Source organism: Pinus tabuliformis, chromosome 9 (assembly GCF_031772625.1).
Source record: "Pinus tabuliformis cultivar Carrire ecotype Pingquan chromosome 9, CPIR1, whole genome shotgun sequence".
Classification (NCBI taxonomy): Eukaryota; Viridiplantae; Streptophyta; class Pinopsida; order Pinales; family Pinaceae; genus Pinus; species Pinus tabuliformis.
Window position 1 is genome coordinate 1,081,228,693 of NC_142307.1, and position 15,615 is coordinate 1,081,244,307.

At 38.3% G+C, this 15,615-nt stretch overlaps 1 pseudogene; it reads left to right on the top strand.

The window, feature by feature from the left end:
- Positions 1-368: 368 nt before the first annotated feature.
- Positions 369-872, top strand: LOC149152471 (galacturonosyltransferase 8 pseudogene; annotated as a pseudogene).
- The last annotated feature ends 14,743 nt before the right edge of the window (positions 873-15,615 follow it).

Below are 15,615 nucleotides of genomic sequence, written 5' to 3' on the forward strand. Positions count from 1 at the left end.
GATGAACTACTCTCACAGGATGTAAAAGGTGGTACGATTATCTCTTATGAAGGCAGAGTTCAACTTCTAGAGATTACACAAGGAGATGTTGTAGCTGCTTGTGGATATTTGCACGGACACAAAATAGATTTGTTTTACCTGCATGGCTTGGTGTTGGAGCGGGCATTGAAGCAACCTCTGCAAAGGGATACAAAGAAGAATTACAAGCCATGTGCCTACGACTCCAATCTAAATGATCTCACTCAATCTCAGGGCCCCGGGTTACTAGCTAAGATACTTCAGAAGTTTTGGTTTGTAATAGGGCTCAATCTGTCACAGTGAAACAGGTTCGAATCTTCACAGATCAGGCCAGAAACTACACGGAACTAATGAATAAACCTGAGTATCGGGCTCTAATGGATACTAATGATATGATCGATGAAGAAACCCTTAGGCAGTTTGAGAAGGAGGTGAAAGAAAGGATCAAGGTCACACAGAAATTGATTGTTGACGCTAAAGAGTCATTTGATAACCAGTTGAAAATTCAAAAGCTCAAGGACACAGTATTTGTTGTGAACGGCCAGTTAACCCGGGCTAAGAAGCAGGGGGCTTTTTCTAGCTTAATTACATCTAAGTCCATCCCCAAGAGCATCCATTGCCTGTCTATGAGGTTAATGGAGGAACGGATCTCACAGCCAAAAAAGTATATTGATAAAGGCGACCCTCCGCCACAGTGGGAGGACCCTAACCTCTACCATTATGCCATATTTTCCGACAATGTCATTGCTGCTTCGGTTGTCGTCAATTCTGCAGTTAAGAATGCCAAAGCACCCTGGAAGCATGTATTTAATGTCGTAACCAACAAGATGAATCTTGCCGCAATGCAGGTCTAGTTCAAGATGCGCTCACTAAATGGATCACATGTTGAGGTTAAAGCTGTTGAGGATTACAAGTTCTTGAATTCTTCCTATGTTCCGGTTTTGCGACAGCTCGAGTCCGCTAATTTGCAAAGGTTTTACTTCGGGAATAACCTACATATGCCTTTGGTGAGCAGGGTAAAGATGTTGAAGAGGGGTTTCTGCGATTCATCCAAATGCTACTATCACTACGAGTTTGGAATTAGTTTTATTTAAAACTGTTAAGAGCCTTTCAAATTTGTAGTTGATGAAGGACAAGTCATTGCTGGTCTTGATAACGCAGTGGAAACCATGAAGACAGGGGAGATTGCTCTGATTACAATAGGACCTGAATATGGTTTTGGAATTATTGAAACCCAGAGAGATCTAGCTGTAATTCCACCAAATTCAACTAAAATTCTCTGTTCAAGATTGGAAAGTACTAGAAAGCTACAAAGAAATATTAGAAGACTGCAAAATATATTGAGCACACCAATTGCTGTAAACTTGGGTATTGGCATGTGGTGGTTGCCACCATTCCCTCGTTGGTTTCTTCTCCAGGCTGTGCAAGGTAAAGGCAACATGGAAGAACTGAAGGAGAGCATTTTGTGCATCAAGCCTTACAAAATTTCAGGTTGTCATATGCATTAACAAACATAACTCCAGTGATGAAAAACTTGTCAAGCAGTGCGAGGATCAACAAGTCTATTTATGCAAAGTTTAAAGTAGATGAGCCAAAACCATGTCAAGAGCTTGCAGGACTTTGGAGTGGAATATATGGCCCCCATGGTGTGGAAGTAGTAAATGTGTCATATACAGATGAAGAAATCATAGCCACTAAACTCCTTGGTGATCCAAATGTACCTTGCGGTAAAGTGACTTTCAGAGCTACACTTCCATCAGAAAATACAGATGCTCCAGTGAATTTTTTGCTTACACATATAGCTGGCTCATTGATTTCTTGCTATGTTACAATAGGGTCCTTCTCACGTTCAGCAGTGAATTATAATGCAGGTTGTCAGTCAACAGTTTCCAATATTGTGATGCCATTTGTGGTTCTTCTGACACTACTAGTGATCACACCACTTTTCAAATATACTCCAAATGCAATCTTGGCTTCAATTATTATTGCTGCAGTTATTAGTTTGATTGACATCAAGGCAACACTTCTCATCTGGAAAACTGATAAGCTGGACTTTCTTGCTTGCATGGGAGAATTTTTTGGTGTAGTGTTTGCATCTGTTGAATATGGACTCTTGATTGCAGTCGTCTCATCCTTTGGGAAAATTCTTCTACAAGTGACAAGGCCACTCCCATTCAGTTTTGGGAGGCCTAGGAGCAGTTGAAAGAATGTTTAAACAGCAGAAGGCTCAAATAGCAAAGTTTTGGGTTGAATGTGTGACTTTTGAAGCAACTCAGCAGTTTCGTAGCACGCTATGAAACTACTAAAGGTGATGATTAAAGCTTAGTAGTTTCGTAGCACGCTACGAAACTGCTAAAGCTAAACAGTCCAATTTCAATTAACCGGTTTTGAATATGAGCGGGAATTTTGAAAGGTGAATATCTACAAGGTATGCAAGGTATCAGCTGAAGCTATTAAGATTCAACCAGGTCAAGGCAGGTGGAGATAATATGCATACGAATCTTACTTTAGATTTTTGTCATAAAGTGAGCATATTGACTACACTTCAGGATATCTGGAACAGTTTGCAAGAATTTTGGCTTCCACGCATAAAAACGGTGGACAACACATCAAGGACGTGGCAGTCAGCTCCATTTTGGGTAATTAAAGGATAAAGGATGTACTTCGTTGGATCCGAACATCCTGAGGCAAACTAAAGACCGGTACACAAGGGGTAGTTTCCTATGTTTCAGGGCATTGGAAAACATGTGACATTGAAGAACAACATGGAGCCTTGAAGATCCATCACAGCCACCACTAGAAGGGAACTAGATGTCAGAGAACGAGGATGATTATAGACTAAGGTTGTTATCGAATTAGAGTCTTGAGTTAGATATCTAGAATGTCTAGTGGAAGTTTGTTATATTTAATAGGCAGTTAAAAGCTAAATAGGTGTCATTAGAAGTAGTTCTCGAGTTCCTTTAATGTAGAAGGTGGAACTCTATATATAGAAGGATGGAAAATGTAATAAGGGTTGGAAGTTTATGTAAAAAAGCCTGTTGTGAAGCTTATGTAAAGACTTTGTTCTTTTGGCAATACAGTGATGGTTTTTTCCTGCTCAAGAATCATAGTGACTTCAATGTATGAATTCCTCTTGTTGTCTTTCATGTTGTTTATAGTTTGATGAGTAGTTGATTACTTATAAATCACATGATGTGTTCTAATTTCTTTCATGTACTCATATACTATCCCTTTGGTGTCTTTTGTACTTTCTGTTTATTGAAGTCTGAATGCCTTGATTTCATTGCAAATCCAATTCAATGTTAATGCTAAATGACATATGACTCCATGAGCCCAATGGATGCTTGTTAATTTAGATTTTACCAGCCTCATTTCTATTTGTTTCATAAAAGAGTTAGCCATCTCACTCACAATCACAAATCTTAAACCCTTTGAGAGAGCCCTCTCAGGCTAAGGAGGCTAAGCCTTAGCTAAGAGATTGGTCTGAAACAATTACTTGAAATCTTCCTGGTCTGCAGCCTTCCAGGGTCTGATTTTGAGATAACAGGTTGCATGTATGATTTCCTAGCTAGTTTTGGAATGCATGGCATATGCATGTGTGAATTTATTTTCTTGTTGTCATTGGCATGGGTTTTGCCAGATTTCAACTATGGTTTTAGCCTTACTTTTCCATTTTTGAATAGCCATGGTGTGATGGGATGTATTATTGGTTGAGCTTTGGATTGTTAGAAGGTTTTGGATCTGGGTGAGGTGGTCTTAGGAAAATAACAAGGGTTTAGGTGGAGATGGTTTTCTCTGGGAAGCCATCAACAGGTGGGTGGAGATAGAAAAATTCCTCAAGGGATGGTGAAGGAATTTTGAGGCATCCAAGCTCAGTTTAGGCTTTTTATCTCATGACCTATTTAGGTAAGATCATGGTATGGTGAGGGTGGAGGTAGTTTAACTTATGGATTACCTTGGTTTTTTATGGACTGGTTTATCCCATGAGATCTCACATTCATGCTTGGAATATGGCACAGGGGTGATTGGATGAAAGAAATATTAGGTTCAGCCAATCTATGGTCGGGAGGTATGTGTAAGTACCTGACTTGGTTGGATTTTTCATATGGTTAATGAGGGATAATTTCTTCTTTTTTGATGAGTAATGTATTTGTTATTATGTGGCTTTAATGGTTGTTCTATCATTGTTACCTAATTGGTTATATGATGGTTATAAGCATGGTTATATGATAGATTTAAGTATGGCTCCTATCACCTTTTAATTAATGAATGTCTAGTTAATGAATGCATGAACTATATGGAATTATGGTAGCTATTGTAAGAAGGCATTGGTCCTTCTTCTTAAACCTCAAATAATATTTAGATCCCTACGTTCATATATGCATTCATGAGCTATAGGTTGCATGTTTACCATGTGTTTAACAGAATACCTATCCTAGTTAGGAGGGGTTAGGTGAAGTCCTTATTCAGGTTTTTGGTTTAGATATTTTTTCTATGTCATTTATCATTTCTAGAAGTTTCATTAATTTTTTGGCAGAGGCCTAAGTCCTAGTCCTAAAAAAGTGGCTTAGAATTTGGGGTCACTAGCATAAAACTGACTAGAAAAGTCCATAGTCACTGGTAAGAAGGCCTATGGGAATGATAGGATTCTTATATTCACTTGAAGACCCTGTTAAGGGATAAACTGATGCTCTAGTGTTGGTTGTGGAGCCTGATTATCTTCTTTATTTAGAGGTATTGCCACATTGGACCCTAGTTGGTAATGTGGCAACAATGCCACCCATAAAATATATGCTGCAAGGGGGGTCTAGGGGGGGTGGTTGCGACCTTTGGGAGCGCCCCTCCCCCCCTTGGTGAGGGGATTGGGGGCAACACCCATGAAGCTAAAAATAGATGTAAAATTGCCTTGTAAAATGTTGTAATTTCTTAGTCAATCTAGGTCGTTCATTAGGCGGAGATCTGATGGTAGTAGTTATGTTTAATTTAGGGTTTTTAGCCCTAGAAGGCAACCCCTTGCTATATATTAGGTAATTATATTGTGTCTATGTAGATTGGTATTCTGAGCGAGAAGAGAGAGGACATTGAGTGAGAGAGAAGAGGGAATTACAGTGGATCTATTGTAGGTTCTATCTCTTCCATTTTCTAGATAATATAAAAGGAAGGACTCACTGTTTCTATGTGGACGTAGCCCAAATTCGGTGAACGATGTATATCTGTGTCTCTCAAGTTTTATGCATTTTCTGTGTTTATATTTCTATAATATTTTATGTGTTCCAATTCTCTGTAATATATAATTTTCTAACAACTCGTATCAGAGCCGAAGGTCTATTTGGCTGATAAACTCGCAGGAGAGAAGGGTTCCTGGTTTGAGTGGGAGCAATGGTGGAAGATGGTAGGTTTAGGGTCAAAAAATTTAACGGCCAAAACTGCCAGCTATGAAAGATGCAGATGGAATATTATTTGTACCAGAGATATTTGTACCAACCATTGAGCGGAAAGGAAAGGAATATGACGAGTATGACAGACACAAAATGGGATATTCTCAACATAAAAGCACTTGGAACAATACGGTTGTGCCTAGTGGCATCGGTAGCGTTTAATATTTCAAAGGAAATGACAATAGAGGGTTTAATGTTGACATTGGCCAAATTATAGGAAAAACCCTTAGCCTCAAATAAGGTATTTCTTGTGAAGCATTTAATTAATATGAAGATGTCAGAAGGTGGATTTGTTGCTGATCATTTGAATGAATTTAATACAGTTACCAATCAGTTAAGTTTTGTAGGGGTAACTTTTTATGATGAAGTTAGGGCTCTTTTATTTCTGTGCTCATTGCCAGAAAGTTGGAATGGTTTAGTTATGTCCATTAGTAACTCTGTCTCTGGATCTAGTACTGTAAAGTTTGATGATGTTGTCGATGCAATCCTTAGCAAGGAAATGCAACAGAAAAACTCCGGTGAGACATCAAGTAATTCTTTGACTGCAGAGACTAGGGGAGGAAAAATGGAAAGAGAAAAGAGCCCTAGATATCGCAGTAAGTCAAGAAAAGGCATATCCAAGTCTAGATCGGGGATAGTGTGCTAGAAATGCAGGAAGAAAAGACACCTACAGAAATACTGCAAGTCTCAGAAGGGAAAAGAAGGAGACACGGAACAAGAAAACAATCATGAAGTGCATGTGACAGGTGATGTGTTGCAAGATGCTTTTATTCTTTCATTAGAAAATATTATTGATGCCTCGGTGGTAGATTCAAGGGCCTCATTCCATCCCACACCTGATAGGAAACATTTTCATGATTATGTTCAAGGAGATTTTGGACAGGTTCGATTGGGTGATGATAAACCCTGTAAAACCATTGGAATGGATACAATTTTCATAAAACAGAAAAATGGAAATCAATGGCTATTGAAGGAGGTAAGGCATGTTCCAGATTTGAAGAAAAATATGTTTTCAACAGGGCAATTGGGAGGTGAAGGTTGTGTAACTACTTTCACAGATAAAAACTGGAAGGTCACTACAGGAGCCCTGGTAATAGCAAAAGGAGAAAAGGTTGGTACATTTTATTTATGCAATGGTATTTCTAATTCTGTTAATGCTTTAACCTCTATAGGAGAAGATATGACATTGTGGCATCATAGGCTTGGGTACATGAGTGAGAAGGGGATGCAGATCCTTCACTCAAGAAATTTGTTGCCAAGTTTGAAGCATGTTAATTTGGAATTCTGTGAAAATTGTGTTTATGGAAAACATAAGAGATTCAGATTTCTCAAATTTGGGAAAGAAAAGAAGAGTGAAAAATTAGAGCTTGTGCATATAGATGTATGGGGACCTGCTCAGATATCATCTCTCAATGGATCTCTTTATTATGTTACTTTTATTGATGATGCAACCAGAAAAGCCTGGATTTATTGTATTCGAAATAAATCTGATGTATTTGATACTTTCAAGAAATGGAAAGCTTTGGTTGAAAATGAGACAGGAAAAATGATGAAGTGTCTCAAATCAGACAATGGAGGTGATTATTGCAACAAATATTTTGATAGGTATTGTTCAGAAAATGGAATTCGTAGAGAGAAGACAGTTCCAAGAACACCACAACAAAATGGTGTGTCAGAAAGGATGAAGGGGACAATCATGGAGCATGAAAGGTGCATGAGATTGCATGCAGGATTGCCTTTATGATTTTGGACAGATGCTGTAGATACTATTGTTTATCTAATAAACAGAGGGCCTTCAAGTTCCTTGGATGGTGGTATTCCAGAGGATACATGGATAGGTAAATAGGTAAACTACTATTTTCTAAATACATTTGGTTGTGAAGCCTTTGTCCACATTAATAAAGAAAATAGAACAAATCTTGAGGAAAAATCAAAGAAATGTACCTTTATTAGATATGGTGTTAATGATTTTGGTTATCTCTTTTATGATTATGAAAAACATAAAATCATTAGGAGCAAAGATGTCATATTCAATGAAAATGTTTTGTATAAGGATCAGCTGCAGGAAAAGAAACAAGAAAAAGAAAATAGAGAATAAACAATTCTTTAAGAGATCATAGAAAAGGTGATGGTGCCTGAAAATCATAATGATCAACAACCACAACAACATAAAGCACCTCAAACACCTGAAAGTGGTGTTATAAGATCTACTAGGATAAGTAGACCCGCTGAACGATACTCTCCTTCATTATATTATGTATTGTTGACTGATTCTAGTGAACCAGAGTGTTATGAAGAAGCAATGCAGGTAGAAACCAGGAAGAAGTGGGAGCAAGCCATGAAAAAAGAGATGGACTCCTTAGCACATAACCAGACTTGGGACTTAGCCAGGTTTCCTACAGGTAAAGCAACATTGTAGATTAAATGGATTTATAGGTTGAAGGAAGAAGATGGAGGTAAACAAAGGTATAAAGCTAGACTTGTGGTGAAGGGGTTTGCACAGAAAAAGGGTATAGACATTGATGAGATATTTTCTCCTATTGTTAAAATGACTTCAACTAGAACTATTAGTAGTAGCTGAAGATTTGCATCTTGAGCAGTTAGATTTAAATACAACTTTTCTCCATGGGGATTTGGAGGAGGAGATATATATGCAACAACCACAAGGATATGAGGTAAAAGGGAAGGAGAAACTAGTGTGCAGGTTGAAGAAGAGCTTGTATGGCTGAAAGCAGGCTCCAAGGCAATGGTATCTAAAATTTGACAGGTTTATTTCTGAACAAGGTTATACTAGATGTCACTATGATCATTGTGTTTATCTCAAAAGACAAAATGATGGAAGCTATATTATATTGTTATTATATGTAGATGACATGCTTGTTGCAGGTTCTAACATGCAGGAAATAAATGTTCTCAAAAGAAAATTGGCAAACTCATTTGCAATGAAGGATTTGGGTGCTACAAAACAAATCCTTGGTATGAAAATAATTAGAGACAGGAAGAATCAAAAATGAACATTGTCTCAAAGTGAGCACATACAAAAGGTGTTGAAAAGGTTTAATATATAGAATACAAAACCAGTTAGTATACCTTTGGCTATCCATTTCAAGCTATGTAAGGAAATGTGTCACAAGACTCAGGAAGAAATGGCCGATATGTCTAAAGTTCCATATGCATCAGCAGTTGGAAGCTTAATGTATGCAATGGTCTTCATAAGGCCTGATATTGCACATGCAGTGGGAGTTGTAAGCAGGTACATGAACAATCTAGGAAAAGAACATTGGATGGAAATAAAGTGGATTCTCATGTATTTGAGAGTTACCACAAATCAATAATTATGCTTTGGTGGTTCAAACATTGCTCTACAAGGATACGTTGATGCAGATATGACGGGTGATAGAGATAACAGGAGGAGCACAACAGGGTATGTGTTTACTGTAGGTGGAACAATTGTTAGTTGAGTCTCAAAACTACAAAGTGTTATTGCACCCTTAACAACAGAAGCAGAGTATGTTGCTACTATAAAGGCTAGTAAAGAAATGATTAAGTTACAAAGGTTTCTGGATGAATTGGATAAGAAGCAGGAGTTGGTAAAGTTACACAGTGATAGCCAGAGTGCCATACATCCTGCAAATAACTCTACATTTCATTCCAAAACTAAACATATACATCTCAAGTCCCATTTCATACGGTCAGCGTTGGAAGATGGACAGTTGAAGCTGGAAAATATACACACTAGCCAGAATCCTGCAAATATGTTAACAAAAGTTGTAACTAGGGAGAAACTGAGAATCTGCTCAGTTTCAACTGGTCTTCAAGTATGATGAAGAAGATGAGAAACAACCAGGTCTAAAGTGGAGTCATTGTCCAGCAAATGAAGCAGTGGTGGAGTTGCTATAATCAGTCTCCAAGTGGGAGATTTTTGGGTGTGGAGCCTGATTATCTTCTTTATTTAGAGGTATCGCCACATTGGACCCCCGTTCGTTGCCACCCGTAAAATATATGTTGCAGGGGTGGTCCATGGGGGGCGACTGCGACCTTTCGGAGCCCCCCCCCCCCCCCCCCCCCCCCCCTTAGCGGGGGGAATCAAGGGCAGCACCCCCGAAGCTAAAAATAGATGTAAAGTTGCCTTGTAAAATGTTGTAATTTCATAGTCTATCTAGGTTGTTCATTAGGCAGATATTTGACGTAGTAGTTATGTTTAATTCAGGGATTTTTCCCCAGAAGGCAACCCCTTGCTATATACAAGGTAATTGTATTGCGTCTATGTAGATAGGTATTCTGAGCGAGAAGAGAGAGGAGATTGAGTGAGAGAGAAGAGGGAATTACAATGGATCTGATGTAGGTTGTATCTCTTCAGTTTGTTGGATAATATAAAAGGAAGGACTGATTGTTTCTCTATGGATGTAGCCCAAATTGGGTGAACCACATATATCTATGTGTCTCTTGTTTTATGCGTTTCCTATGTTTATATTTTTGCAATATTTTATGTGTTCAATTCCTCTATAATATCTAATTTTTTAACATCTAGGTCAGTGAAAAAGAGAGTTAACTCAGGGGTTTGATACCTGGAGGGGTTGGGTAGCTCCTAGAGGTATTGTAACACCTAACGGAAGTCAGTAAGGTCTTAATTTGTTGACTCCATTTCCTTAAGTTCATATAGGAGGTTAAGTCTTATCATAGTGACCCTTAGCTCATGTTTAACTTGGGAAAAATGGTGAAAGTGGTTAAATATGGGAGGAGGTGAGTTACAGGGTGGTATGAGAGCAAGTTCCTCTCTCTTTTGGTAATATCTGATGTTGTCAAGGTTATGGTTGTCATGCATGGGGTCATGGTATATATTTGGTATGGTCATGCATGATGTTGTTATATTAATATGCTTATGATTATATATGTATCATGCTAATGTGGATTGATTTTGCAGATTAGATAAACCTCCCCTAAACGTCATGAGGTATGGTTTTGATTTTGGTATCTATTTGGTTTATTCTTACATGGCCTACTTGCAGGAAGAAGAGAATCAGAGATGACGAGAAAAATGGTAGACTACAGTTCTCATGACTCTCCCAACAGATCAGTTGGGTAGCAAGGAAATGACTAATCCCATGGTATAGTAGATACATTGAGGAGTTTGAGGGTAGAAATATGGAGTTGCAAAGTAGACAATGACACGTTTGTTGATGCTCAGGAAATACTTGCAAGGGATCATGAAAGGTAGGTAGAAGTTAATGCAATGATTCTTCAAAGCTTTTCATATTTGCAGAAGCAAGGATGGTTGAGGATTATTCAAGAGAAAGAAGAGAAACATAACGGAGCCTATGGTATCAGGTCTCGGTCTGGATTCAATTTGAATAGAGGGGATGGTGGAATATCATTGGATACACTTGACAAGTGGACTATTATGTATAGTCACCACTCTATTTCCTCATCCAGGAGACATTATCACCATAATAATTATCCTCATCCTTATAGGAGGGGTGACTACTTGCATGAGGAGTTCAAGAAAATCAAGCCTCGTACGTTCGATGGAAAGATGAATAAGTCAGAAGATGCAGAGTCATGGTTGCTTGGGATGAAGAAATTCTTCAAATTTCATAACTATTCAAAGAACATGAAAGAAAAAATATCCACCTTTAGTCTCAAAGCGAAAGAAAATATTTTGTGGCAAGATGTGAAGAATGTAAAGGATATTCGAGAGGAAGAGTTGATTTGGGATGAGTTCAAGAGATTCTTCAAGAAGAAGTACCTATCGAAGAGGTATTATGATGATAGAGCTAAGGAATTTAATGAGTTTCAGATGGGTTCTATGACATATTATGAGTATACTAATAGGTTTCTAGAGTTGTTGAGGTATGTGCCTTAACTCACGGATGAGAAGGCTAAGATTCAAAGATTCATCATAGGGTTTCTAGCAGCATATAGAGATCAGATTGAGTTTGGAGAGCCTAGATCATTGGAGGAGGCCATCTGGAAGTTTAAGAATTTTTATGAGTAGTCAAAGTGAAAAGATGAGCCTAAGTGTGATTTGAAGGGGAATGAAAAATTTAAAGGGAAGTGGCCACCGAAGCGGGGAAGACCTCAGGATGTGGAGAGCCGAAGAACAGAGGTGATGGTAGGGACCATTTCATTTTTGCATATGTTGAAAAGATCATCGCAAGAAGGATTTTCCATTGTACCAGGGTGGCAGGCATTAGATCTATAGCACTCATGAGGCACAAATAGTTGGGGATGTTGGAAATAACATTTTCTCGCATTTATGTAGCTATGAAGAAAAGTAGGAAGATCACTGGGCATCCATTATTGAGATGGAAGGTAATCTCAGTGGTTGAGTTGTTTCTATTTTGATTGATCCTAGATCTAATTATAGTTATTTTAATCCTAACCCAGCGGATAAGTGTGGCTTGAGAAACAACGTGCATACAAAGTCTTGGTTGGTGTAGTTGGTTATAGGTACTAAGAAGAGAGTTCATCACTAGGTAAGAGCATGCACATTTGAGCTGAATGGTATGCCTACAATAACACATATGAATGTACTTCCATTGGGATCATATAGTATGATTTTGGGTATGGATTGGTTGTATCTTCGTAGGACCAAAGTAGATTGTTACTACAAGGCCATTGAGTTCCCAGAGGATAATTGGGAAAAGAGAATCTTACAATGAAAGAAGAATCCTACATCAGTTAGGATGGTCACGACTATGTAGGTTAAGCATAGTTATAGGAAAGGGTGTGTAATGTTTGCAGTTCATATTTCCATTTACAAGGGTAAGGATGTTGAGGATGCATAAATCTTCAAGAGGTACCTTGTATTGCAGCAACTTTAGGCTGTGTTTGTAGTAGAGGTTCCAGCATTTCCTGCCCACAAGGAAGTGGACTTTTCTATTGATTTGGTACTAGGAGTAGACCCAACACCAAAGGCACCTTAGATGATGATCACAACATAGTTAGTAGAGTTGAAGTTGCAGCTGAAGGAAATTCTTGAAATGGGATACATTAGACCAAGTGTATCGTCTTGGGGTGTACTAGTGTTGTTTGTAAAGAAGAAGGATGGTACTCTTAGATTGTACATTGATTATAGGCAACTGAACAAGGTGACAACTAAGAATAGGCACCCATTTCCAAATATTGATGACTTGTTTGATCAGTTGAAGGGAGATTCGTTACTCTTGAAGATTGAGCTAAGATTAGGATACCATCGGGTACTAATTCTCTAACTACTTTTATGTGTTTGATGAATAGTTTATAGCATCCTTATGTGGACAAGTTTTTGATTTTATTCATCGATGATATATTGATATATTCTAAGAATGAGGAAGTGCATGCAAAACATTTAGCAGTGATATTGATATTTCTAGAGAGTATTAGTTGTATGCCAAGCTTGGCAAGTGTAGTTTCTTTCAGACATAGGTACATTACCCGGGACATGTTTTTTCCGAGGAAGGCATAGCAGTGGATCCAAAAAAGATAAGGGATATGATCGAGTGGAAAGCTCCTAAGAATGTGGATGAGGTCATATCATTTATGGGCTAGGAATATCACTATAGGAGGTTCATTCAGAATTTTCATGTATTTCATATCCAATTACATCATTGCAAAGAAAAGGTAAGAAATTTGAATGGACAGAGGAATGTGCAACCAGTTTTGAGCAGTTGAAGCAATTATTAAAAAATTCTCTAGTTCTTAATATTGCAGATCTAGATAAAGAGTTTGTGGTATGTACAGATGCTTACAAAAGAGGACTTGGTGGAGTCCCGATGCAAGAGGGACAAGTGGTGTGTTATAATTCCAGGAAACGGAATGAGCACGAGAAGAACTATGTGAGTCATGATCTTGAGTTGGCAGCTATTATTCATGCCTTGAAGATGTGGAGGAATTATCATCTTGGCAGGAGATTTGTATTGATGATTGATCATAATGGGTTGACATATCTATTTGAACAATTGAATCTAAATTCCAGGAAAGCTAGGTGGTTGGCCACGATCATTGAGCTTGACTTTAAGATAAGATACATTAAGGGTAAGGAGAACATGGTTGCAGATGCTCTCAGTAGGAGAGTGCAAATGAACCATGTTGCAGTGGTGAGTTCAAATGGGATATATTTATAGGATTAGATCTTCCAGGAAGGACATCAAAATGAAAAGTATAGGGAGCTTAGAAATAGGTTACAACAGGATACAGGTGATCAGGATGTGGACTAACATATCATGAAGTATTATTTGGTGAGATTCAAAGACAGGATCTATTTGTCGGATTACACTAGGCTCAAGAAGCTTATCTTGAGAGAGTTTCATGTGAATCCATATTCAGATCACCCATGATATTATAAGATGTTGACAATAGTGAAGAAGATCTGTTATTGGTTGAATCTAAAGAAGGAAGTGATAGAGTTTGCGGCTAGATGTTTTGGTTGTCATAAGGTGAAAGTAGAGTGTAAGCACCCAAGTGGGTTTCTTCAACCTATTCCGATTCTAGAATGGAAATGGGAGGTCATTTTCATGGATTTCATTACATGTCTTCTAAGGATATCGAGGAAACATGAATTTATCATGGTTGTGGTTGATAGGTTCAACAAGGTAGCTCACTTCATTCCAATTAATATTACTTATTTAGTAGCACGGGTCTTCATCAAGGTGATAGTGATGTTGCATGGTGTTCTGAACATTGGATGGAAATAAAGTGGATTCTCAGGTATTTGAGAGTTACCACAAATCAAGAATAATTCTTTGGTGGTTCAAACATTGCTCTACAAGGATATGTTGATGTAGATATGGTAGGTGATAGAAATAACAGGAGGGGCACAACAGTGTATGTTTTTACTGTAGGTGGAACAATTTTTAGTTGAGTCTCAAAACTACAAAGTGTTGTTGCACCCTCAGCAATGGAAGCAGATGTTGCTGCTACAAAGGCTAGTAAAGAAATGATTTGGTTACAAAGGTTTCTGGATGAATTGGGTAAGAAGTAGGAGTTGGGCAAGTTATACAGTGATAACCAAAGTGCCATACATCCTACAAAGAACTCTACATTTCATTCCAAGACTAAACATATACAGCTCAAGACCCATTTCATAAGGTTAGTGTTGGAAGATGGACAGTTGAAGCTGGAAAGGATACACACTAGCCAAAGTATTGCAGATATGTTAGAAAAAGTTGTAACTAGGGAGAAACTGAGAATCTGCTCAGCTCAATTGGTCTTCAAGTATGATGAAGAAGATGAGAAACAACTAGGTCCAAAGTGCAGTCATTTTCCAGCAAATGAAGCATTGGTGGAGTTGCTATAATCAGTCTCCAAGTGGGAGATTGTTGGGTGTGGAGCCTAATTATCTTCTTTATTTAGAGGTATCGCCACATGGGACCCCAGTTCAGTGCCACCTGTAAAATATACGTTGCAGGTGGGGTCCAAGGGGGGTGACTGCAACCTTTGGGAGCCCCTGTCCCCCGCCCCTTAGCGAAGGGATCACGGGCAGTGCCCCCGAAGCTAAAAATAGATGTAAAATTTCCTTGTAAAATGTTGTAATTTTGTAGTCAATCTAGGAGGTTCATTAGGAAGATATCTGATGGTAGTAGTTATGTTTAATTTAGGGTTTTTTTCCCTAGAAGGAAACCCCTTGCTATATACAAGGTAATTGTATTGCGTCTATGTAGATCGATATTCTAAGCGAGAAGAGAGAGGAGATTGAGTGAGAGAGAAGAGGGAATTACAATGGATCTGATGTAGGTTGTATCTCTTCAGTTTGTTGGATAATATAAAAGGAAGGACTGGTTGTTTCTCTGTGGACGTAGCCCAAATTGGGTGAACCACATATATCTATGTCTCTCTTGTTTTATGTGTTTATATTTCTACAATATTTTATGTGTTCCATTCCTCTATAATATATAATTTTTTAACATCTAGGTCAGTGAAAAAGAGAGTTAACTCAGCGGTTGGATACTTGGAGGGGTGGGGTAGCTCCTAGAGGTCTTGAAACACCTAACGGAATTCAGTAAGGTCTTAATTTGTCAACTCCATTTCCTTAAGGTCACATAGGAGGTTGATTCTTATCATAGTGACCGTTAGCTCATGTTTAACTTGGGAAAAATGGTGAAGGTGGCTAAATATGGGAGGCGGCGAGTTATAGGGTGGTATGAGAGTGGGTTCCTCTGTCTTTGGGTAAAATGTGATG